Consider the following 26,670-nt stretch of genomic DNA (forward strand, 5'->3'; position numbering starts at 1 on the left):
TCTGTAGTAGAGGATTTTTGTGAGGATTAAAGAAAATAATCTCATTGAATGCCTTTTGGAAATTCAAAAGCATTATAGAAATGTTATTGTTGGGTGCTTGGGTGGTTCAGTCGGTTAAGCATCTGCGCTTTGGCTCAGGTCATGATCCCAGTGTCCCTGCTCAGCAGGAATCCTGCTTTTCCCTCTCTCCTCCCCCTGCTTGCATTCCCTCTCTCCCTGTGTCTTTATTTTTTAAAATAAAAAATTTTAAAAAATATTACTGTTGCTGGTTTTATTTACCATTTATTTATCATTTGCAGAACTAAGTATTCTTACATCAGATGAATAAATTTAAGTTTGCTTAGAAGGAAATGATTCCTATAAAATAGATGCTGGGTCTTCCTTCAGGCATACTAAACTTCACCTCTATAGTATAAGTATTTAACTATCTTTTCTACAAAAAGCTTGTGACTCACACAGTTTGATTCCTTTGCCTTATGAGGATCTTCAAAACACCTCTATCTATCCTAGAAAATGAAATTTCAAAATTTCAAAAGTTGTTTTTTTTCTCCAAACCTAATGAATTTTTTCATTTACCAAAGAAGGATTATACAACCAGAAGAATTAGTCTATTGCTGCCTCTTTAAAAGACTCTCTCCTCTCCATCATTCCTGGCTTGTATTGAAACCAGATGGTAAAACCAAGACTGGAACATCCTTTGGTGTCCAGAAGGAGGCCAGTCTGGCCAAAGCATTGTCATTCTTGTCAGCAACCAGAGTCAAAAACATTTTTATAGTTAATCATCAGGAGTGCCTACTGGCTCTAACAGCCATTTATGCAGTATTTGTCAGCATGAAGGTTCTATCCACACCACAGATGACGCCATGTCGGCAAGAAATGTGTTTCAATATCCTTTAGCAATGAGCTGAGCAAATTTTTATGGCTGACTCCCAAAACAAACAATGATATAAAATTTAGTGCCGGACTTCTTTTTCATCAAATTCTGTGGATACCAATATCTTTCATTTTTTAAAAATGGACTCCCTCACAGCAAGTCTGGCCTGGAACATTCATTAAAATACAGGAAGTTAAAGAACTGCTGCAAATTATACCAAATACTTTTAAAGAAAGCAACCCACCCTAAAATGAACTTTTATTTCCAAAGATGTGGAGTGGCAGTGTTAGATTCTGAGGAATCAGAGTAATTTCATGGATGAGTGCCCACCAATAAAATCCTGTCTCTACGTACATTTCAGTAATCAGTTGTAGCAAGGAGGTAGTGAATATGAAAATAAAGTAATTAGAGTAAACGCAGTATTCCTTGGAGCTAAAATAGAGAAGTTTTGGTGGCCACAGGAAAGGAATAACATTTTAAAACATGTCAAGGGCATAGGCTTATCAGGTCTTATATATAGCTGATGAAGCTATTCATTTTTCAAGTACTATAGAAAAGCAAATCCAGATATCTGGAGAAGGACATTCAAAAAAAGCTTTTCCACTTTACAGTTGAGGCTTGTCACCGTATCAGAGGGCTCAGATGAATATTTCATGTGAAAGGTTCAAGTAGAAGAATTTGAAGGAGATGCCTAGGGCAGCAGAACTAGATTGCAAGTACATACTACAGTATTGCAAGACTTAATACAGCTCTGACTTTATTCTATAATGAATCTGTACACATGTCATCAGTGAAACAGTGTTCAGGGTGCAGACCTTACCAGTTTCAGGTTGTAACTGATGAATGCTTGCAGAAACTAGAATCCCGTAATACTGAGGTTATTCTTCCAAACATGATATTTATATTTATAGCATTTCTAAATCATATTTTGCACAAAACAAAATGAGATAATAATTTGTTACACTGATCCTAATATTCCTCAGTTACTGAAAGTCAAGATCCCTGATCAGGAAGTATACATTTATTTACTTTGGATTGATTACATTTGAAATAGGATGATCGGTGTCATTTCATCTTTTATTTCTTTAAAAATGTTTCCAAAATTATCTGAGATATGTGGGTGATGATTTGGTTTGGTTTGGTCTCTATCCTTTTGGAATTAAGAGTGACTATTTTCCTATAGATAAACCCATGGCTATCATCAGTAATGCCCTCTTTATTGTTTTTGAATTAACACAGAGAATATGGTACAGTGGCCATTAAAAGGGACAGAGGAGATTTAAAATAGACAATAGTTAAAAATCCTTAAGACTAAAACATTAGCATGAGCTATTTTAAAAGAGTAACAATTGAAAAAAAAATATTTTAGTGGAAGAAAGAGCCTGAGAAATTTAGTCAGAATTTTTTGTTTACAAACTCTTGTTATTCCTTGTCATTCCATGGTGAAGCATAAGAAAAATAATGTATCACATCTTTAAAAGATAACAATAATGTAGAAGACAGTACATGGATTTCTTTCCAAGAGCTCACTGACTAATTTATATGTCTTTTGATTGGCCAATCATTTACATTCCCAAGCAGAAATGATTGGAAGCAAGCTTCTTCCAACCCCCCACTTCAGTTGTTAACTGAACCAATCATAAAAAAGACCAGTTTTGATCCTACAGAGTAAATAGGTTCATACATTTAAAGAAACATGGCTCTCTAACTGCCCTTTGTTAGACTAGAGAAGATATGCTTTATTTCATTCCTCAAGGAAAAGTTATTTGTTTTCCTTTCTGAAACATAAAGTGAGCTGTAAACCGCTTTACAGTAAATTAAAATGTTCTGAAAAGAATCCTAATACTGAGAGATATCTCTATTCATTAACCAAGGAACTAGTCATTCTGAATGATAAAAGAGGCGTTAGGTTAAAAAACATTGTTCCAAAAGGAGTTTCGTGATTCTGACCTTCTTTTGCTCCATGTATTATATAAAAAGAGAGCTTGAAATTATCTGGCAATAATAAAAAAAAAATTTTTAAGCAGGGCCCCTGATATCAATTTTCTCTTCACATTTATATTAAGAAACTAATAACATATAGATTAAATAAAGCCGAAGGATCCATTTAAGCCCTCACTTGTTATGTAAAGGGCCAGAACCTTATGTAATATGCATTTTCTTACTAATTCTTCAAATTTTGAATGCTTTGTGTGATACCAAGGAATACTGAATAATGGGATTTTTAATGTTTTTAAAAACTGTTTGAATATGCAGAGCATATGAGCTACTTTTGTCAGTAGTTTGGTGACATCTAGTGGAAATAATGATTTGTAGCCTACCACAAAGTTCAAATCCCATAGCAAAAGGGAGTTGTTTGGGACCAAGAACAGGGATATACAAACAAAGACATTTTCCCACCTTCTCCTATGTAACAAAAGTAAGCACATTTAGGTAATATTTCTGAGGAAAAGTAACTTGACATCCATGCCAATTACATTAAAAATATTCTGATCAAAAATACATAGTCTTGGTAAAAATTCTGGAATATGAACATACAAGAAGTGACATCTGGGTGGCTCAGTCGATTAAGTGGCTGTCTTTAGCTCAGGTCATGATTGAGAGTCCTGGGATGGAGTCCCGAACCAGCTCTTTGCTCAGAAGCCTGCTTCTCCCTCTGCCTGCCTCTCCCACTGCTTATACTCTCTCTCTGACAAATAGATAAATGAAATCTTTAAAAAAAATAAAATAGACATACAAGAAAACAGAAATTCTCTGTAATTCTTCCACCCCGCCCCCATAAACACTCTTTGGAATTGTGTGGCTTTTTTTTCCAGGCTTCCATATTTTCGTTGATTTTTTTTTTACTAAATTTGGATATTTGGAATATACAGTTTTATATCCTTATTTTTTAACATTCTATGAACATTTTTTACCTGCTATCAGATATAAGAATAATTTTAATTATGAGACACAGACAACATTAATATTACTTATTTCAGAGTAGGATATTACAAGCCTATAATTTTGTGAATTCTATATGAGGATCCAGGAATGATGTAAAAACATGATTCCAATAAAGCTCTTTCATTTGAGAGAGAGAGCATGCATGATCGGGAGTTGGGGGAAGGGCAGAGGGAGACAAGCAGACTTCCCACTGAGTGGGGAGCCCAACACAGGGTTCAGTCCCAGGACCCCAAGATCATGACCTCAGCCAAAATCAAGAGTCCCTCGCCCAACTGACTGAGCTACCAAGGCACCCCTCATTAGCACCATTTTTTTTTTAAGATTTTATTTATTTATCTATTTGACAGAGAGATCACAAGTAGGCAGAGAGGCAGGCAGAGAGAGAGGGGGAAGCAGGCAACTTGCTGAGCAGAGAGCCCGATGCGGGGCTCTATCCCAGGGCTCTGGGATCATGACCCGAGCCGAAGGCAGAGGCCTAACCCACTGAGCCATCCAGGCGCCCCATTAGCACCATTTTTTTAAAAGACCATGCTATCCAGGAGTGCATGGATGACTCAGTCCATTAAGCATCTGCCTTTGGATCTGGTCATGATCCCAGGGTCCTGGGATTGAGCCCCACATCCAGCACCCTACTCAGTGGGAAGTCTGCTTCTCCCTCCTCCTCTGACCCTCCTCCCACCCCACCCCACCCCCCTCAAGCTCCCACTCTGTCTCTCTCAAATAAATAAATAAAATCTTAAAAAGAAAAAAAAGAATGATTTTTAAAAATAAATAAAAGAGCATGCAATCCATAGAAATATTAAATATGTACTTTACATCAACAAAACTTTATTGAGGACATTACCAGACCCTAGGAGTATTGAAAATGAATAAAATCCATACCTTACCTGTGAAACACAAGTAGTATAATAAGGAAGAATTAAGTATGTTTTAAATAATAGCACTTGCAACCAAGATATAGAACTATAACAAAGGAGGAAGTTATGATCTTTAAGGAAAGGAAGTGGAGAAATCCTCGAAGAAGAGGTGACAGCTGTGCAGGACTTTGAAGAATGAAGAAGGATAAAGGGTGTTAACAAAGGCAAGAAGCATGGAATGGCTTGGTGTAGGTTGGCATCTGTGGAGGAAAGTTGTTAACCATGGAAGATGTGACTAGAGAGGGGATGGCAGACGGCGAAGGAGCTTTATTGTGGAGGTTATGGAAACCCACTAAAAGTTCTTTTTTAAGGACAGCAACATGATTACATTAGCATTTTATAAAATCATGCTGACTGCAGTGTGGAAGATGAATAGGAGAAGAGGGGACTAGCCAGTAGACTGCCGCAGCAAGTCAGGAGGGAGATGGTGAGGTCTGCGTGGAGAAAACGCTGGGAGTTTCAGTAGAAAACAGAGAGTGTAAGGCTCTTTAAGGGGGGACAAATCGTGGAATTTAAATATGCTGGGTGATGGGCACATAGGTGCCAAGAATGACCTTGAGTTCTGCTTTAGGTAACTAATATGTAGAACAGCATCCAGAAAATTACTAGTTATGGAGGAAACGAGTATGATTTTTAGATTGCACACTGCTATGTAGTGTAAGATTGGACAAACCCTAATTTATCTTATGATCACATGATAGATAGCAGGGAAAGAGGTTTGTATGCACACCCTATCAGCCTGGTCGGGTTTTGAATAGGTTCTCTTTGACATAGATGTCAAAGAAAAAGAAAATTTGACATGTCTTCACCACCCTAAGGATTAAATAAATAAATAAATAAATAAATGCCTCCACCGTGGGCGAGAAGTGGTTAATGTCTCTAATTGACTTCAGCACAGAGCCAAGACTCAGGGTGAGAGGAGTGCTAAAGAGTTTAGAGACATAACCAAGGAGATTTGAAAGAAAAACCGATTTCAGCTGTCACAGAGATTTGTCTACATGCAGTGTCATCAGGAAGAGTAAATGACCTGCTGAACTCTCTGGTATCGAGAAGACATTTCTAAAATGTAGAGAAGATCAGAATTATATTATTCGAAGGTTGTTCCTCCGTGCTTCAGTGCATATATGCCTCCATACACACAAAGTGGAGGGAGAGCTTGTAGAGCATGTAACTTGAAGACCCAGATTCTCTGGGCAGTGGTCCACCAGCAATTGAATTCACTAAGTGAATTCAATTCACTGCTGCCAGGCAGTAGACTTTTTCAGCTACCATGGATGGAGTACTCACAGTGGGCTAAGTGCTCTACAAACATTATCCAGTTGAATCCTTTCAACAGCCTATGAGTTTAACCCCATGATGCTGATGGAGGTTAAGCCATTTACCCAAGTTCACTCAGCCAGTAAATGGAGAAGCTAAGATTCAAACCCCTCTCCAGATCCAGAGCTGTGCCCTTAACCATTGTGCTGTCCTTAGGTCAGCACCATTCATTCATTTAAAAAAAAAAAAAATCAAATTCTCTTAAGTCTTATTGTTATCTAATGCTTTCATGAATACAATGAACCCTATGTGCCACTAGCTAAATTCTGAATATCAACGTAGTTTCATTCCTTCAGACTAGTGGCTCCACAACTGACTTTGCGGTGTGCTCTTATTTTGTTTCAGAGCATACAGAGCTGGTGTGTGAGAGACAGGTGGCAGCTGGTTACTATGGCAACTGTCTGTCATTAATGATAAAGGGTAATTACTGCAGCAAATTTCTGTTTAACTTGAAAATCTGACCTGCCCCCTTTCCATAGGGGGCACAACCCTTTATACCCTCTCTTCTGTTCACAACGGCCTATCATCTTGTATAAATTCTGCCTAGGTAACTTCACTTCGCTCCAAAGAGCTAAGTAAAAAACCTGACTTCTCAAGGATTTAAGAGAAGGAAGAGGAGATGAGTCACAGAAAGAAAAAAGCTAAAAAAAGAAATTAAAGGTACACATTTCCCTCCTATACAGACTGTTTAAACTTGTTTTCCCTTAATTAAGGTGTGAAGGAAATAACCCCAGGTATGGCACAATCATGGACCATGTTCAATGGCTGTTTGAATAGCCACATGTGGCTAATTACTAGAGGCTGACTATAAGACCGAATAATACTTTCAAAGTGACTTAGAGAACTCTGAAAGAGATGAGGATGTCCCAGAGGACATGATTCTGAGAAATCCCTGTACTCAGTATTATTCACAAATCTTTCCAGGTCAGCTAATAGCCCTTTTGATGGGGGAATTGTACTTAGTATGTCGGGGGCAATGTGGAGTGAAAAACTTCATTAGTACCTTTTAATTCAGTGTTCTAGACGAGATTTAAAAGGACAATTTCTACCCCTAGTACACTACAGACAGTGCTAAGTAAATATTATCATAAAAATAGATGCCAAAGTAAAAATCCCAGAAACTGGGACTTAACATAAAATCAGATACCTATTTCATCTCTCATTTCTTCTGATACTTAAATCTAGGGTTCAAATACTTCTCCTCCTGTTAAGTTTCTTTTGAAATGCTGCACATTATTGCTTTGGCATACCAGTGATGAATTCATAGGCCTTGTTCTCACAAACAGGAAATCTAGTCTAAGGCCCATTTCATAATTATCTCTTTCTATGTTAATCCAATTCTCATTACATTTAATACCCAAGCTGCAGATAGGTGGACAAGCTTTTGATAAAAGATTGATACATAAAAGACCATTCTCCACAAGAATATTCTTATAACTTAGAGACTACTGTGCCAAGATGTCCAGAATCTTATCCTCAGGGTTTGGCCTGTTTACTGAGGTCATGTTTCACTCTGTCAAAATTTTTTATGTAGCCATGGAGAAGAGAAGCTCGAGCAGAAGGAGTTTGGGTGGGAAAGAACCCAAGGGCTGACTCACCTATTCGGTTGTGTTAATGCAAGTGGGAAAGGGGGGAGAGTTCACCAGTATTTACAACCCTTGAAACTGTAACTCAGAATCACAGAGATTCAAACGCCATTATAGCATAATGACCAGACTCTTAAACCAGGGGCAAACATCTCTTTTGATCAAGGCAGGATGATTCTTTTTCATCTTAAGAGCCTACACCTGATAGAAAGGAGATTGGGAGTTACATACAAAAAGTCATTCAATTCGCCTATGGCATTTCTGTTCCATGGGATGGCAAAGTAAGGGCACGAAGCCTGGAGGAGAAAGAAAATTGATCCCAAAATGGAAGTGGAAGAAAGAAAGGGAATCAACTAGGTTTGAGGTATTTTAGCCTTGCAGACACTTCCTTGTTCACTGAGGCTGTGACTGCCCTAAAAGGTTGATTAACTAATTTCCAGAAGGGTGGGGACTTTTGCCTGTTTTGATCCCTGGTGTATCCCAAACCTGAACAGTTCCTGGCCATGGTAAATTCTTAATGAATACTTGTTGAATATATGAATAAAGCCACTTAACTCTATTTTCTGCTATTTTAATCCTTAAATCTTTACATCTTTGTTTAAATTAGAAAAACCAGCAGAGCCTATCAAGCTATAAATTAGTACCTGGACTAAAGCAGCATTAATGACAGCAAACAAATCCGAATAAAATTAGGCTGAAAATGTAAGATACGGCCTCAATTTCCTTACCTGCTTCCAAGAAGGATTTAACACTGAAGCTCATGATTTCATCCTGCAATTTGCTTTGTTAGCTGAGATGAAAAACACAGATTTATTCAGCAGGCCTTCCCCTAGTGGGGGATGTTCTCTAGGACCAAGGGAAAGGGACTCAGGAGGTCCCCATCAATTGGTAAGAAAGTCAGTGAGAGGATCTGAGCTATAAAATATCTTTACCTACAGAAATTTAGAGAGCCCCCAGGAACTTAGGGCAAACTGGATGCAATAATTGCTTCTTTTGACTTTACCCCTCACCTTTCCTCTCTTACTGACAACAGGCTGGCTTTGTCAAAGAGGAAAATCAAATGTAGATATTCCTGTTTCTTAATACACTTCCTCTCCTTCAACCAGGCAAATTCTCCTCTGCCCTCCAGGAGACACTTGGCAATGTCTAGAGGAGGTATTTTGGGTTGTGACTATTAGCAGGGAAGGCTACCAGCATCTAGTGGATAGAGGCTAGGGATATTATTGAACATTCTATAGGCCCCACAACAAAGAATTTTCTAACCCAAATGCCAATAGTACTGAGTTTGAGAAATAATGTTCTCCATTATCTGGCATTTAGACTGTGCCAGGTGCTAATGCTAAATGCTTTTGTAGGCCTAATTTCATTTAATCTTTACAAGAATCTCTGAAGGGAACCTTATTATATTCTTCATTTTACACATGAAGACAATAGAGGCTTACAGAGTTTAAGTAACTTGTTCCACTGTCACACAGCCATAAGTAGCAGAGCCCATCTCCAAGCCCAGATTCACCTGACTCAGAAACTACACACTACCGCCCCTTCCAAGTCCCACCAAGCCTTCTAACAGATTATTTCCCTAGCCATAGACACGGCTCATTCCCAGAAAGGAACTTCAACAATGGGCATGTTTAGGTACTTTCATTAGCTTACATTTCAAAAGTCATGTAATAATAATGGCCACTTAGCCCTTGGTTTGTGCCAATTTCCATTACAAGGGCTTTGCTTGTATATATTAACACACTGCATCCTCCAAACATAGGACACGAGTTGTGGTATTGACCTCGCACAGTTGAGGACAGCGAGATTCAGAGAGATGAGGTCACATAGCCAACAAGATGCAGAGGTGGGATATGGTTGCAAAATGTCCAATTCCAGTTTCTATAATCCTCTATTCTGGTTTGCCTAGGATACCTGCGAAGCCAAAATGGCAGCATAAGCCACTCACTGGGCCCTGACCCTTCCTCCTCCACAGGCTTTCTCTCCAGTACCTCTGTAGGAACTAATCTTTGCTACTTTGCTATTCTTTGTGGAGCTGCCAAAACCTCTCAGTAGGTGGTGATACTGAAAGTAGGAAGATCTGAAATAAACCCCTAGCCCCTGAAGGCAAACCAGCATCACCCTCACTTACCGCTTTGAAATTCTCTTTCATTGTTTGCGTAAAATTTCCTTTTATTAAGTGTGGGATTCAAAAAGGTTTTCAAATAATTACTACAGTTATTCTAAATGTAAAAAAAAAAAAAACTAGAAGGAAAACTGTTTGCAATTAGGATTTGCATAATTTCTTTAACACTGCCTAAGTTATCCACATTCGCAGCTAAAGTAGGGCAGTATTTTGGATGAAATAAAATGAAATCCATTTGCCAAGCTGACCTAACCTTCGGCATTTCTTTTAAGCATCTCAACTTGTTATGGGAACTCAAGTAATTAGATACTTGAGCACTTTTTCAGAGAATTATTTTTTATCTCCTTGCTTATTATGTCTTAAGTGAACTTTATAAAAGTAGGAAGGTTAATTTCTGGGCTTTCAAACATGAGTCAGTAGATACTGTGAATCATTTCTCCTCATTGATGGCCTTCGCGATCTCACAAATTCCACCAGAAAAACATTCAACTCTTCTCACTTAAAAAATGCACTTTTGGGGCACCTGGGTGGCTCAGTGGATTAAGCCGCTGCCTTCGGCTCGGGTCATGATCTCAGGGTCCTGGGATCGAGCCCCACATCGGGCTCTCTGCTCCGCAGGGAGCCTGCTTCCTCCTCTCTCTCTGCCTGCCTCTCTGCCTACTTGTGCTCTCTCTCTGTGTCAAATAAATAAATAAAATCTTTAAAAAAAAAATGCACTTTTTATGGGTACCTATATATAACTATAAATTAACATAAATATATATATCGCCTACTGCCAATTAGTATGCACTTACAAGCAGTGCCCAATAACCCTGATGATAAGTGAAAGTACATCAGCGATGAGATGTCCCTGGGAAATGAATGGGAATCTCAGCAAGTATTTAACTTAAGAGTAGGTGGAGGAGACTCATTACTGGTCTGGCTTGTTGCCTTGTTCTGTTTGAAACCTTGATTAAAGAAATAACAAACATGGAATGCTAATTAAACGGTTTGACCAATTTCAGCAAACAAGCAGGTCTAATTTGGGGAGCAAAAAGAGGGGATAAAACACTACAGCTCTGCTACATCAGTTCTTTAATTCGTGCTCACCCAAAGGCCTCCAGACCCGCAGAGTAATTGATTCAAGTGTAAAGCAGAGGAAAATGTGTCAACTTGGTGAAGCTTGCTACAGGTCACAGCTTGCAGGTCTCCTTGAGGTCTCAGCCTATGACTGCAGACTGTCCTGCTCCTGGACCTTCTTCACCTAGTAGGGCATGTTGTAAGTGGTGAAGAAAGTATTTAAGTATAAATAGTCTTGCCTGACTTGAGCAAGTAAAACTGTTCCTTTAGTTTGGTGCACACACAGCTTGAAGGCCAGTGTCCTGGGCATACCAGTTGTATCTCCACATAAAATAAATGTCAGCAATAGCCTAGTATATAATATTGTCTATTAGACAGTGCATAAAGGCCTACACTGTGTGTACATACTGTAGCCACACAGAAAACATTACCAAATGAGCCTGCTTTTAGCCCACTGCCTCATACAGTGGTAATTAAGGAGAACTGCTTTTGGATTTGCAACTATTTGCTGTTCTGCAGGAGAAACAGAGCTTAGACCATCTTGTTCCATTTGTTGTTTCCATGCTTAATCTTCTGATTCACAAGGAATTATTACACCCAACACCTATGGGGCATTTAATTATTTGGCTCCTACTCCTCTGGCAAATGTAATTATAGAGGAGGGGGATCTGTAGATTAACATTTTTTTTAAGAGCTTTATCCAAGAAAAAATAAATAAAAGGAGGTGGAGTTTTTTGTAAAACCTTGTATTGAATAGCACTCAGGGTTGGAACAATGCCAGTACTGAGCTTAAGAGAAAACATCAGTGCCTAAATGGAAGGTCAAACCAGGGCCACCAAACCCAAAAGTTTGATCCCATCACCATTAATTTGGGGACCAGCACATTCCCATCTATTCCATAAATACTTACAGATAATTGGGATACATTTCGCATGAGTGGATGAAAATATAAAATGAAGTGGTTTTGAATGAACTGGGGTAGGGATATTTTGGTCTATTTTCATTGCTCTTTCATGACAAAGTTCTATTTTTCTGCAACCAGAGATGAATAAGAGAACTGTATTCCCCACAATAGTTTGAAAAAGCAGGAAAGACATGATGTTTCATATTGTGTCGATATGCTTTTGGGTGCCACTAAGCAGTTGGTAAGCAGACAAATGAATGAGGATTGTAGCAGACACCATAAGGGTCCCACCCATATTCCTAGGATCCTCCTAATTCATCCGCAGACTTCTAGCTGCCAGCGTCAGCACCTCTATACCTGAGACTTTTCCCTGGAATTACAGAAAGCCATGTTATCTATGGTGGCAGGCCAATGACTCTTGGGAGTTGATGAATAATTACCCCAGCTCCCTTACCCCTCAGAATGGGATCATTTGCAACATGTGTTTTCTACACTTCTCCAGAGTTTCACCACAGGATTAAGCTCCAGTTGCCCACAGTGGTAGCTTGCTTAATACCCTATCCTTTATCGGCTACCTTTGCTTCCCTGAATCACCTCCTTATTTCTCTAGAGGTATATTTTCCGCATTTGGACTCCTTGTTTTAGAATCTATTTGTGGGGAATCCAAATGAAGACAAGGTAGCTGCCTTCAAAGGGCACCCGATATGATCAGAGAAATGAGATTAGAAGAGAATGGGGGGGGGAAGCAGGAAGGAGAGAAGAAAAAGGGAAGTGAAGGGAGGGGAGAAAAGATAGAGCAATTGTACAGTAAATGTAATTAGGATGGTGAGATATCATATGCTAAGAAATAGGATATTTGTTTCTTTGTATGTGATCTCCTGTCATTAGACATTTAATTCATTCATCCAACAAATACTTATTGCATGTCTACTCCATGATGGGCAATGGCACAGTAACAAATCAAAACGTCCTAGCTTACATCCTAGCATATATATCATAATTCACAAATCATGTGGTAATAAGTGTTGCAAAGAAAAATGAAGCAGAATGTATTAGTCTACTCAGGCTGCCATAAGATATTACAGGCTGGGTGGCTTAAACAACATAAATCTATATTCTTACAGTTCTGGAGACTAGAAGTCCAAGATCAAGGTGCTGTCAGGGTTGGTGTCTAGTGAGGCTTCTCTTCCTACCGTGTAAATGACCACCTTCTCTCTGTCCTCCCATGGCCTCTTCTCTGCAAACATTGAAAGAAAGATCTCTAGCGAGTTTTCCTTTTCTTATAAGGGCACCAGTCCTATAGTATGAGGGCCCCACTCTGTGTCCTCATTTAACATTTATTTACTTCCAACTAGGCCCTATCTTCAAATACAGTCATATTGGGGGTTAAAGCATCAATATATGAATTCAGAGAGATAGACAATTCAGTCCATAGCACAGGGTGCAGGGTTACATTGTAACCATAGATACTGATCTTATATTGTTCAAATCAGTGAGGAGTTTATCCCTAAAATTTATTTGGTATATGCCCAGAACAGGTGTGTCTGTGTAATAGTTGACTATCATCATTGTGGATTTTAATATGATAAAATTTATTACAGAGACTCCAAACTAAAATAGAATATATTTTACTCATGTGGAGTAAAAATGTTTTTTCCCCATTTCAGTCTCTTTGGTTTGTCTTAATCATGTAGCTGTGCCCTCTAAAAGTAAGGTTTTTAAAACTTTAAAAAATAAAACTTTAAAAAAATTTTTTAAATAAAGTATGCAAGTTTTCAGTTGATAGCAAAAGAACACAATTTTATTACTTTAAAGTCATGTTCCAGAACAGAAGGAATAAGTAAAACTGTGGCATGGAATCCCTATGCCAACCCACAAGAGAACAGAGGGCCTTTCGAGCTGCCATATCGAGTCTTGATGGACTTCAGAAAACGTTGATCTTCTAGAAGAAAAGATCCCATGTTAATTGCTAAGCTGTTTGCCTGCTATCTCCAGAACATGCTTGGCTCTCCTTCAAACACTGTTCAACCTGACCAAATCAGAGAGCTGTATATAGACCACACATACCAAAAAAAAAAAAAGACAGTCCTCACCCTCTGTATAATTATATGGTACAAATAATAGAGTTTTTGTTAACTACCAGCTCTTTTTGCAAATCCTATCAAATATCTGAGACAGTATAATGCTGTAATTGCATCTGTGAACCTGTGCAACATTTAGACAATGAGTTCCAAAGGTCAAGGTACATAATACATATCCAATATATTCTCTGATGAGCCTCAGAAGTTTAACATAATGTAAAATGAAACTAAGAATAGAATATACGTCTCTCTGTAAGAGATATTAACTTCTTTAGCCATTACCAAATTCCAAAATAGTGTTTATTTTTAAAGAATCTTATACTAATTGCTTATTTACAACTTTGCTTATTGAGATTACAGAAGGATTTGATTCAACATATGCTTAGTTTAACTTTTAGTCAATAATAGGTGGTTTAAAAATATCAGCTATGTTTTCACTATTGATGTGTAGAGATCAAACCTCAGTTGATACTACCAAGCATAAGTTGCTTGGTCATTTCAAGAAATGAACTCCTTGATGTTGGAGGACCCCAGGGCTCAATCCTTAGTTCTCTACCTATAATTTTTCTTCCAGTCTCTTGGCTTTAAAATACTATCGATAGTCCAGTGATTCTAAAATGTATATCTTCAACACAGCCCTCACTCCCAAACTTAGGACTCGAGGATCCAAATGCCTACTTAAGAACTCTACTTAGAAGCCATCTCAAAGACAAAAGCTCCCAAATCTGAACTCCTGATTTTTTTCCACCAAACCTGTTCTACCCATAGCCTTCCCCATCCCACTTGATGACAACTCCATCCTTCCAGTGGCCCAAACCAAAAATCTGTCAGTCATACTTTACTCCTTGTTTTCACCCAACACATCCGATCTGACAGAAAACCATACTGATAATATCTTCAAAAAATATTCAGAATCCAACTTTTTCTTTCCTTCTGTACTGCCTGGGTTATTTTCTACCTCTATAAGAGCAGACGTTAATGTGTACATGTTTTGTTCAGTAAATATGCAAATAAGTTTGTCCAGTGGAACAGAGGTTCATGATCCTATTGGACATTAACTAATTTTGTATCTAACCTGGCAATCAATTCAATTTCTTATAGGTACCTAGCTTCTCAAAGCCCTTTGGGCTAATGTAACAGCTTACTCATTCCCTTTTTAGCTTATGAGATGAATAACATCTTTTCTTTAATTTTTTAAAAAGATTTTATTTATTTGACAGACAGAGATCATAAGTGGACAGAGAGACAAGCGGGGGTGGGAAGAAGCAGGCTTTGCTGAGCAGAGAGCCCAATGCAGGGCTTGATCCCAGGACCCTGAGATCATGACCTGAACCAAAGGCAGAGGTTTAACCCACTGAGCCACCCAGGTGCCCCTTTTTAAAATTTTTTTAGTAATCCCTGCACCCAGCGTGGATCTCGAACTCACCACCCAAGATCAAAAGTCAAATGCTCTACCAACTGAACCAGCTAGTCACCCCAAGATGAATAAAATCTTTAACATGTTTTCATTCTACATATCCTTGAGAGTCATGATTTGACCTTTTTGAAAATTATATTTTAACATGTCAATGATCAATTATCGTTTTTTAGTATTTGGGAACTACAATGAAATATCTCAAGAGCTAAGAAAAGAGAGACATAAGATTATCAGCTAGAACATAAAAGAAAACTATATCATGTTCATTAACACAATGATTCAATGTATTAAAGTTGTCATTCTTTATAACTTATTCTTCTTCTTAAGTTAATTTATAAATTTTTCAGAATCCTAACAAAACACCATCAAGTTTTTTTCTTCTTTTTATTTATTGTTTGATTTCTGAAATAATTCTAATTTCATTTGGAAAAAGTAAATAATAGGAAACCAGTAAAAAAGAGCTATGTGGATTAGTCTTATCAAATATTAAAATAAATTATAAAGTCTCAATAATTTAAAAGGTAGTATCACAGCATGAATAAACAGATATAAGAATGTGACTAATAGAAATAGACCCTGGTACATAAGGGAATTTAGCATCATTTGAAATATAGCAAGAGTGACACCTAAAATTTCTGGGTAAAGATGGCTCATTAAATGAGCTAGGATAAATCTGGGGGAATATTATGCTGTACTCATACATCACACTTGAAACCAAATGACTTCAAGATATCATTGTAAAAAATCATATCACCAGGCACCTAAGTGGCTTAGTCAATTAACCATCTGCCTTTGGCTCAGGTCATGATCCCAGGGTTCTGGGATTGAGCCCCACATTGGGTTCTGTGCTCAGGGTGGGGAGCCTGCTTCTCCTTTTCCCTCCACCTGTGACTCCCCCTGCTTGTGCTCTCTCTCTCTGTGTGTCAAATAAATAAAATCTTTTTAAAAATAATAAAAATAAAAAATGAAATCACAGATGTACTAGATGAAAATTTTGGAGAATTCCTTTAAACTTGAAGTAAGAAAGACCTTTTTAACTATGACTAAGAAATCCAAATGCTCCTCCACCAAATAAATGCTAAACTTAAAACTCTTTAAATATGTGTATACTATGTGTGTATTTTCCTCCCACGTGTAAAACACTATATACACAAAGTAGAACTACAACCAAGAAACTTGGAAAAGTATTCATATCCTATATCATAGATAATGGACTAATCATATATATATTTTTTAAGTAACACAAAGAAAGAATAAGAAAGAAAATAAGATAAAGACAATTCAATAGAAAAACAGTCAAAGTATAAGAACAACAAGCTCACAGAAAAGGAAATGCAAACGACTCTTAAATATCTATCTTCAAATCTATTCTTTTTTTCTTAGATTCACTTATTTGAGAGAGAGAATGTGTGCACACATGCAAGGACAGGGAGGAGCAGAAGAAGGAAACAGAATCTCAAGCAGACTTCCCACTGAGCGCAGAGCCCAACTCTGGGTTGGATTTCATCACCCATGAGATCATGACCTTTGCTAAAATTGCCAGTTAGACACGCAACTGGACTGAGCCACCCAGGTACCCCTTCTTTATATCTTTATAAAGTGATAAAGGCAAAATAAAACTACCCTGAGATACCATTTGCATTTATCATATTGGCAGAAATGCAGACATTTGATAACACATTCAATTAGCAACGCTATGGAGAAACAGACACTCTATACATTAGGAATATAAATAAGTATAACCCTACTTACAGGTTTTATGCTCTATGGAGAAAATTGACAACCCCTGTCACAATTACTTATATATATATCCTTTGACCCAGCAGTTCCTTTCTGGAATTTATCCTACAGGTAAATTTGCATTTTTGCATTTTGCACATTTGCATATGTGCAAAATGATGTCTGTACAAGTTTAATCACAACAATATTGTTTAGAACAGAAACAAATGTCCATCAGTGATGAATGGTTAAAAAGAATAAGTTAAAACTCATGGTACAGCCATACAGCAGAACACTTGGCAATCATAAAAGAAGAATTAAGATACTCTGAAGGTACTGATATAAAAGATCTCCAAGATTTAAATGGAAAAAAAAAAAAAAGCAAGTGAAACAAGTGAACAAAAAGCTTCGAATCGTAACTTCTGAGTAAAAAGATGGAAACATAGAACTTCCTTTATGTTATATATATATAAAAAAAAAACACTTTGAAAGCATTCACAAGAAACTAATAACCAATGTGTAGCAGCCATTAACTTTGTCCCTTGGACCTGTTGCTGAAGGGAGCATAATTCACATACGGCCCTAGCTATGTTCCCTCTGGTTCTACCACCATGTCTGTGCTAAAGGCTACTTCCCAAACAATGGCCAAGCAAGACTGGGATAAGAATGGGCAAGCCCATTCCAGCAACCCAGAGGGCTCCTTTTACAAGAAACTCCCCACTGGCCTTGCTTGTCTTTCATGGAACTGTGCTATAGTCTGAAATTCCTCCTACCCAATTCTCTTTCCTTCTCTCTCCTTCCAGATAACAGATCTGCACATCTCACCCTGTTTTGTGTCTGCTTCTCAGTGGACCAAAGTTACCTTTTGAGGGGTGCAAAATGAGGCAGATATGGAGCTGGAATGATTATTTTTGAGCCATATAAATGTATTATGTATTCAAAAATTAAATATGAAAATACTTCCTAGCAATGTTTTTTTGAAGTGTTATTCTAGTATCTTCTGCAAGAGTCACTTGTCCTGGGCCCCAGCCCTGGGTTGGGGATCCAGAAATGTGCATTTAAAGGTCCTCCGGTGATACTGTAATACATAGTTAAAGTATTAGAGGAACTATAAAATAAGCATGAACTGGACCAAAGTATAAACATGTAAAGTGAAGTGATGGAACCAGAATGGCCATACTACACAGCAATTAAACGATGCAACTCATCTAAACAATGAACATTTGTATTGGTGGAAATGGTGGCTAGAATGAAAGATCCAACAGCCAAACACAGCTCTTCTGAGCTTTTTTCCAGTACAGAGCGAACAATAATCAAGGAACTTCAGGTATTCTGGTTCTACTGACAAAATTAACCCTCCCCCCAAGAAGGATGATTCCTGATGTCTTCCTTCTGCCATTAAACATTAAATAACCTCATTTCATTTATTTGATACTGGGCCCACCAAACAACTTTGTTATGATAATTTGGGTAGCCACATGGTTGTGCCTATAGAAGGAAATTAATAATTTCTAAAGAAAAACAGAACTTTATGATATTCTATGAGTGTGAAAAATACTGTATTTGATATATAATTTATTTCATTCAAATTATGCCATTCTTCTTACTCACTATCCATTTCCAGAAATGCTTGGTTTTACTTTTGATTCTCTGCCTGACCTGTGACGTTCCAATCAAAAATCAATTCTAGGGGTGCCTGGCTGGCTCAGTCAGTGGAGCGTGTGACTCTTGATTTCAGAGTTCTGAGTTCAAGCCCCATGTTGGATGTAGAGAATCCTTTAAAAAAATAATTAAAAAAATTTTTTAAATCAACTCTCTAAAAAGTCTCTGCTTATAGCTTTATTGCCAAACTTATTTTGCCAAAATAGAAAACCATGTCTTGTTATTTAGAAATGCCAAAGACTTCTATTTCTGTTAAAAAATATAATCCCACGTAGTTAATGGGGGTATTAGAACTATTACTTTAAAGTATACATTATTTTTAATTATCTTGTTTCATTGCCTTGAGGTCACAGAAAGAATGGCAGGCACTATATTAGAGGATCTCATGCAATATTTTGAATCAGACAGCTAGTGACATTTTACTATATAGTCTTCATTCTATGGGCTACCTTTATTTAACTATTGCATCTGCTTGAGAATATCAATTAATAATCATTTTTCTATTTAACTTTCCGGAGCTAGACTAGCAAAGTCTAGCCACTCAGCTTTAACTTAGAATTCCAACTTTATTCCATAACTTAAAACATTGGCGTTGCAGTATATTGCTCTTTAACTTAACAAAAACCATCACATTAAATGATTTCTTAAGCTACTACTCCAAATCTTGAGATTTTATGTGACCTTGTTTCCTCTATAGGCAAGTGAAGATAAAAATTATGTGCCTTATGTATAATTGAATTTGGAAGGAGAGAAGGTAACAGAAGAGAGGGGAAAAGATCTCAATATACTTTAAGCATGCTTTTCATTCTAAATGTTTGAAATGAAACCCGTGATGTAGGATAGAATTCCTATGAAAGTACTGTTCTCATTATGTCTTCAGTTTGTATGCAAGGCTCAGCTGTGTTACTTTTATTGCCGTTTTCAGCAAGAATTCAGGAGCGAATGAAAGGATGGAAACTCAAACAGAATGACTAAACTGTAATACAAAGATAATGAACTCCAATGTAACAGGACAGCAAATTAGAAGGCTGGGAAGTTGTTAGCCATAAAAAAGAAAAAGAAAAAGAGCTTTATTTCCACACTTTTGAGGCATTCTTTGGAAACCAGAAAAATCTAGCAATACAGTTAACCCAGTTACTGTCAGTGCAATTCTACTTTCAAAAGAAAGCTAGACTAACATTTTTAAACAGCAATTATGTTTTATGAAAAGGGAAGAAGAGGGAGTGAGAAGAACATCAAAACCCCTAAAAGCATGATGATGAGAAACCAATCAGAAAACAGTTTAAGATCTCCATTCACCTCAGCTTTTTGAAAGAAGTGTTTCCTGTCCTTAGCACCCTCCCTTTATCAGCCTGACAAGGACCTGGGAGCTATCAGAAGTTGCCACCAAAGGGATTCATATGCTAAACTGAAATCCTGCTTTCTAAACCAAAGGAAAAATGAAGTAAAACAGGGACCACCCACCCAGACAGGAAACAATGTACTCTGAGTTAAATTCCTTTCATGCCTTTTTCTTCTTAAGTGACTCACCAGAAGTCTTAGAGAAGGTGGGTCACCTTGAGTTTATCCTGAAAGAGTTTCCCTACAATCAGTTTTAATCTTCCTAGACACTAAATTAGGACTAAGACTCCTCTACATGGTGGGCCTCATGACACACTGGTGAATGAGCACAAGTGGAGTATTACAAAACAGTAACAAATTGACCAGACTCTGGAATGGCCTTTCATAGTTGCAAAAATCCAAACCAGAAGTTACTCTGAATATTCCAAGTGATTTTTTTTTTTTTTTTGAGTTCCCAAGGAATTTTTCTGAAGAGGAAAGAAAAAAAAAGCCTCAAAATCCATAAGATGATCTTAACACATACTCCAGTTACAATTTTTAAATCTGATCAAATATAGTTAATAAAGTTACTTTTTATGTGTATTTTCTTATCAGAAACACATTTTGAGAATATTACTTATGAAACCTCTTTCTTTTTGTTCTAACCCTGCAAGCTAAACATGTTCCATTTATTTTTAAATGAAGCGAAAATTAGCCAGGTGTGTTAGATAAGCTTTCTATACACAGGTCTAAATATTGACAAAGGGAGATGTGTCACTGGAAAAATCATCAGTCTGGCAATTATCACGTTAGCATGTTAAGTGGAAAAAGATGTGAAACTTCTAAATGTGTCAATACAGATTATTTCATTTCCACCAGCTATCAGCTATACTGTGAACATCAGTTCTTTAATGTACACTAAGCAAACAGTTCAGCTAAAAAAAATTTCTCTGTGCCTGAAAAAAAAGGAAAAGAAAAAGAAAAAGAATCACAAGGTCTGGTGCTAAACCACATATGTTTGTAACTACTCATTCAAATGACCTAAAAAAGGAGAAGGGAGTGCAAATAATGGCAAAAGTACTTTCCTGTATTATTTATTTTTGTAAGAACTCTGTCTGCACTCCTCTTTCATTGAGTTATATGGGTGATCCCCACCACTCTCATTGGTCCCAAACCCACAACGCTTTCAATAAAAATAAGAGTGGCATTTGCAAAGGGGCATCATATTACTACTCTTACGGGACTAGGAAACTAAAATATCTCAGTTGCACATTTTAGACTCCTATAAACTGCGCTTGAAGATGAGTGAAGTGCTATTAATTTTTGGTCTGTGAAACTGAATAAAGGGAAACTCATATATAATGGAATAGGGTGGGGCGGCGGGGGGGACGCCTGTGTGGCTCTGTCAGTTTAAGCATCTGCCTCTTGATTTCAGCTTAGGTCATGATCTCAAGGTCATGATCTCAGCGTCATGAGATTGCCCCCCCACTTTGGACTCCACACTCATCCAGCAGTCTGTTCCAGATTCTCTCCCTCTTTTGCCCCTCCCACATGCTTGCATTCTCACTCTCTCTCTCTCAAAATAAAAAATCTTTTTAAAAATATTTAAATAATTAAAAATAAAAGGGAATCGGGAGGACAGCAAGGGGATGCTCACAACCTTACCACTCAAATTGCAGACCCTAACAAGAAGAGACTACCCTACATTTCCAACAGGAAGAAGCCTACTTCACTACTCTATCAGGAGAAAGGTTGACTTTCTCCTTGCCCAGCAATAAACTCAGCCAATAAGAAAATACCACAACTCTGCCAATGGGAAACCATTACCATCTTGAACTCTTGTTTTCCTCCAATGGACTTTCATTCAAAGCAGCCCCTCCCAACCTCCGCCCTTTCTCTATAAAGTAGACTTCCTTTCCTTTAATCTCCAGACTTGCCTTGGTTTGCCATACCTTACATATCCTGAGTTGTAATTCCTCCACTACTCACAAATAAACCCATTTTGCTGGTAAAAATAGCTGGCTGTTTTTCTTCAAGGTTGACAGGTATTATTAAGAAAAAATCAGATATATGTAAGAGTAAATTCTGGCAGTATGAAAATGCCATATTTTTTATTACCAGGTGATTAAGTAACCAGATAGAACAATGATGTACCTGCTAGAACATCCTTAAAAATATACATCCTTCAGTGATACATTTTGGTCCTTTTCTTCCCTTCCCCTTTCCATTTTTTCACTCATCATTCTTCTTTCTGTGCACCAATGGAATTTGTATTTACTAAACCACTGCTCCATTTCTTCCTTATCGTTCATTGGATCTAACCTTGCTGCTAATCACAACTCTTCTCTGGCTTCACCAAACTCCCAAATATTAGCTTTTCAAATTCCCAAAAAGTATGGAGTTAGTTCTCTTATCCAGGAGTAGCATTTTAAAGTTCTAGTGAGTTTTCAGGATTGCTTTTTTTTTTTTCTTCTGAAGTCCCATTAGCTTCAACTTCATATTTGATTACAATTGTGACCATTTACTCACTCCCTAAACTTTTTTTTTTAAAGATTTTATTTATTTATTTGACAGACAGAGATCACAAGTAGGCAGAGAGGCAGGTAGAGAGAGAGAGGAAGAAGCAGGTTCCCCGCCAAGCAGAGAACCCGATGTGGGGCTCGATCCCAGGACCCTGAGATCATGACTCGAGCCGAAGGCAGAGGCTTTAACCCACTGAGCCACCCAGGCGCCCCATCACTCCCTAAACTTTTAAAATTTTATCTCTGCCCTCTCACTTCACTGAAATTTCTCCCTTAAAGGTCACCAACTACCTCATCACAGAATCTGATGACATTGGAAGATACTCATTGTTTTCTGCAGAACTGGATCCTGTTGACTTGTTGTTGACACTTTCTTATTCCTTTCCACACTGTAACACTGCATTCTCCTGTCCCCTCCCCCCACCCGGTTTCTTATTTCTCCCACTTCTAGAAGGTAAGAATCTCCACAATTCCATTCTTGGCTTGAGACATTGAGTCCCCCTGTAGCCTCAACCAATGTCACAGCCTCAAGTTCACTTCTAGTGTGACAGCCCCAAAACTCCCCTTTCTGACTCCAACCTCTCATATATAAGAAGGCATATTTCCAATGTTTACTGAGAATCTTCAACTAAGTGTCTTTCTAGCATCTAAAATTTAGTTATGTCCAAAATAAACTCATCATCAACCCACCTCTCCAAATAACCTTCCACAACAACTTCCATTAATAGAACCACCAAACATCAAGGTCTGAATTCTGTCATCTTGGACTACCAGCTTCATTCTCCATATCTTATTAATTACCAGGGCATGCAGATTCTTCCATTTTGATGTGTTTTCATCCTATCACCACCATTCAAGTTCAAGTGTTTATTTCTTTTTTATTTTTTAAGATTTTATTTATTATTTATTTGACAGACAGAGATCACAAGTAGGCAGAGAGAGAGGAAGGGAAGCAGGCTCCCTGCTGAGCAGAGAGCCCAATGTGGGGCTCGATCCCTGGACCCCGGGATCATGGCCTGAGCCGAAGGCAGAGGCTTTAACCCACTAAGCCACCCAGGTGCCCCTCAAGTGTTTATTTCTTTTGCCTGGACCAGTTAGTCCTCAAAGTGAACCAACAGCATCAGAATCACCTGCAAACTTATTACAAATAAAAATTTTCAGCCCCCAGCGCAGATCTATTTAATCTGAAACTCTGATAGTGAGGCCAGCAATCTGTTTTTTAATAAGACCTCTAGTTCATTCCAGTGTGTGGTAAAATTCAAGAACCACCTGACCTGAATTATTATCAATGACATTTAATTGGCCTTCTTATCTCCAATCTTCCTTTTCTGTACCCTCTCACATATTTTTACTCTAAGAATTACCTTTCTAAAGAATAACTCTTAACATGCCCTTTCTTTGATAAAAATATTTGACTCTGTAGTGTCATCAAATAAAAGTCAAAATCCTCATCATGACCTCTGAAGATTTCCAGGGTGTTTAAATGAGGTATAATCAAACATAAATAGGGGCGCCTGGGTGGCTCAGTGGGTTAAGCCTCTGCCTTCGGCTCAGGTCATGATCTCAGGGTCCTGAGATCAAGCCCCGCATCGGGCTCCCTGCATAGCAGGGAGCCTGCATTCTCCTCTCTCTCTGCCTGCCTCTCTGCCTACTTGTGATCTCTCTGTCAAATAAATAAATAAAATCTTTAAAAAAAAAAACATAAATAAAGTAAACTATAGTAAATTATATCAAGAATCCATCTTAGGCAGGTTCTAAAGTCAAACAGGTTTCTCTAATCTTTTTTCCACATTAGCCACCGTTAGGATTCTCCCACACGCCATTTATCATTTTTTAAAAATAACAACAGAGTAAAACCAGTAAATGGATTGAAGAAACTGAAAACCTACCAAATGGTATCAAAGTGAAAACTTCTGAGCTATAGCATATGCAAAAGGAAAAATCTTATCTGATTTTAAAAAAAAAAATCTTTGTAAAGCTTTATAAGAGTCAGCTACCACCAGCTGCCTCCCACCCCTAGGAGGTCTCCAGTCAGAGAAAGCTGACCTTGGGCACCAGGATATTCCAAAAACAAAATTTGTATACACAAGCATCTTCCAGCATATGAAGCCTTAGACTCCCCCCACCCCATTAAACTGGTATATAAACACTTAATCCTAACTATAAGTCAGGAGAAAAAAAGTTTTCTTCCCAACAAAGTATTCGTCTTATCCATTGATCTTGGTCATGGGGAAAGATACTTATAAACCCTAAGACTAGCTAATTTTAGAGGCAGTATCTTGAAAGTGACTCTTTTTTTAAATCCTTGTGAAAAAATTTTAGTGCTCATGAGGGTTTCATATCCATCTTAAGGTTCCAGGTATATGTTCAAGGAATAAGTTTTAAAACTGAAGCGGCTATTAAAAATAAATAAATAAAAAGAATGAGACATAAAATCCCTCTAATCCAATCGAATAAAGACTTCAGAAGTTGTTTTAATGACACTTTCCTCAGTAACATAAGTTAGAAAATCAGAGGCACTTGCTGCATTAACTCCTTATTACAGTCTCATATACACTATCCATCGTTGTTCAAAACATGCAGATCCATCTAAAACACATAATGGAACTCCAGCTACAAAGTAGTGAAAAGGGCAACAAATCCTCTCCTCCAGAGCAACTACTAAACTGGAAAATATTGTCAGAAACAACCATTTCAAGGCTCTGGAAATTGACCAAATAAAAGAGAAGTATATATTCAGAAAAAATAAAATACTGAACTTTGTAAGAACCATGGGAGACAGGGGTGTTCTTGCCTAAAGCTTCTTGTATCTTCTCCACCATTTCCAACTCTGCCAGTGAGGTAGTTCTACCAGGGTGGGGTTAGGGGTAAAAAAAAGAATTTCACTGATATCTAAAGAATGAAAACTACAGACTAATTTCCCTCATGAATATTGATGCAAAAGTCATCATCAAAATATTAGCAAACCAAATCCAACAACATATAAAAAAGATTACACACCATGACCAAGTGGGATTTATCCCAGAAATGCAAGGTCGGTTGAATATCCGGAAATCAAATAATGGATCAATTAATTAATATCCATTAATAATAATTAATTAACTAATATTAATTAATAATTAATCATAAAACACATGATTATCTTAATAGGTACCAGAAGAGTATTTGACAACCCAGCACCCATTTACGATAAAAACTCTCAGGGTTAGGAACAGAAAGGAACTTATTCATCTTGACAAAGTGCGTCTATGAGAAACTTATGGCTAACATCATACTTAATGGTAAAGGACTGAATGGTTTCCCCCCAACATTAAGAACTAGGCAAGAGGGGCACCTGGGTGGTTCAGATAGTTAAGCATCTGCTTTCAACTCAGGTTGTGATCCCAGGGTTCTGGGATCCAGCCCCATGGCGAGCTCCCAGCTTAGTAGGGAGTCTGCTTCTCCTTCTGCCTCTGCCTCTACCCCCTGCTCATGCTCTCTCTTTCTCAAATGAATAAATAAAATCTGTTAAAAAAAAAAAGAACTAGGCAAGATATTCACTCTTACCACTCCAATTCAACATTATACAATAGGTTGTATCTAGTACAGTCAGGCAAGAAAAAGTAATTAAAGGAATACAGATAGAAAATAAAGTAAAACTGTCTTTATTAACAGATAACATGATCCTAAGATATCTGAAAGAAAGAAGGAAAGAAAAAAAGAAAGAAAGATTCATTAGAATTAATATATAAATTTAACGAGGTCATAGGATATAAGATCAATATACAAAATTTAACTACTTTTTTTTTTAAGATTTTATGTATTTATTTGACAGACAGAGAGCACAAGCAGGGGTAGTGGCAGGCAGAGGGAGAAGGTGAAGCATGCCCCGCCATGGAGCAGGAAGCCTGATGCAGGAAGCCTGATGTGGGGCTTGATCCCAGGACTCTGGGATCATGACCTGAGCTAAAGGCAGACACTTAAACAACTGAGCCACCCAGGCACACATTCTGATTGTTTTCTTAGGGAAAAAAAAATCCAAAAAGAAAATTAAGGAACAATTTCATTCTCGATAAAATCAATAAAAATGAATACTTAGGGAAAAATTTAACAAAATAACTGGAAGGCTTATACTCTGAAAACTATAAAACACTACTGAGAGGTAGTATCAACAATAGCCAAACTATGGAGAGAGCCCAAATGTCCATCAACTAATGAAAGAAGATGTGGTATATATATACA

The sequence above is a fragment of the Meles meles genome, chromosome 6 (assembly GCF_922984935.1).
Source record: "Meles meles chromosome 6, mMelMel3.1 paternal haplotype, whole genome shotgun sequence".
In the NCBI taxonomy this organism is placed as follows: Eukaryota; Metazoa; Chordata; class Mammalia; order Carnivora; family Mustelidae; genus Meles; species Meles meles.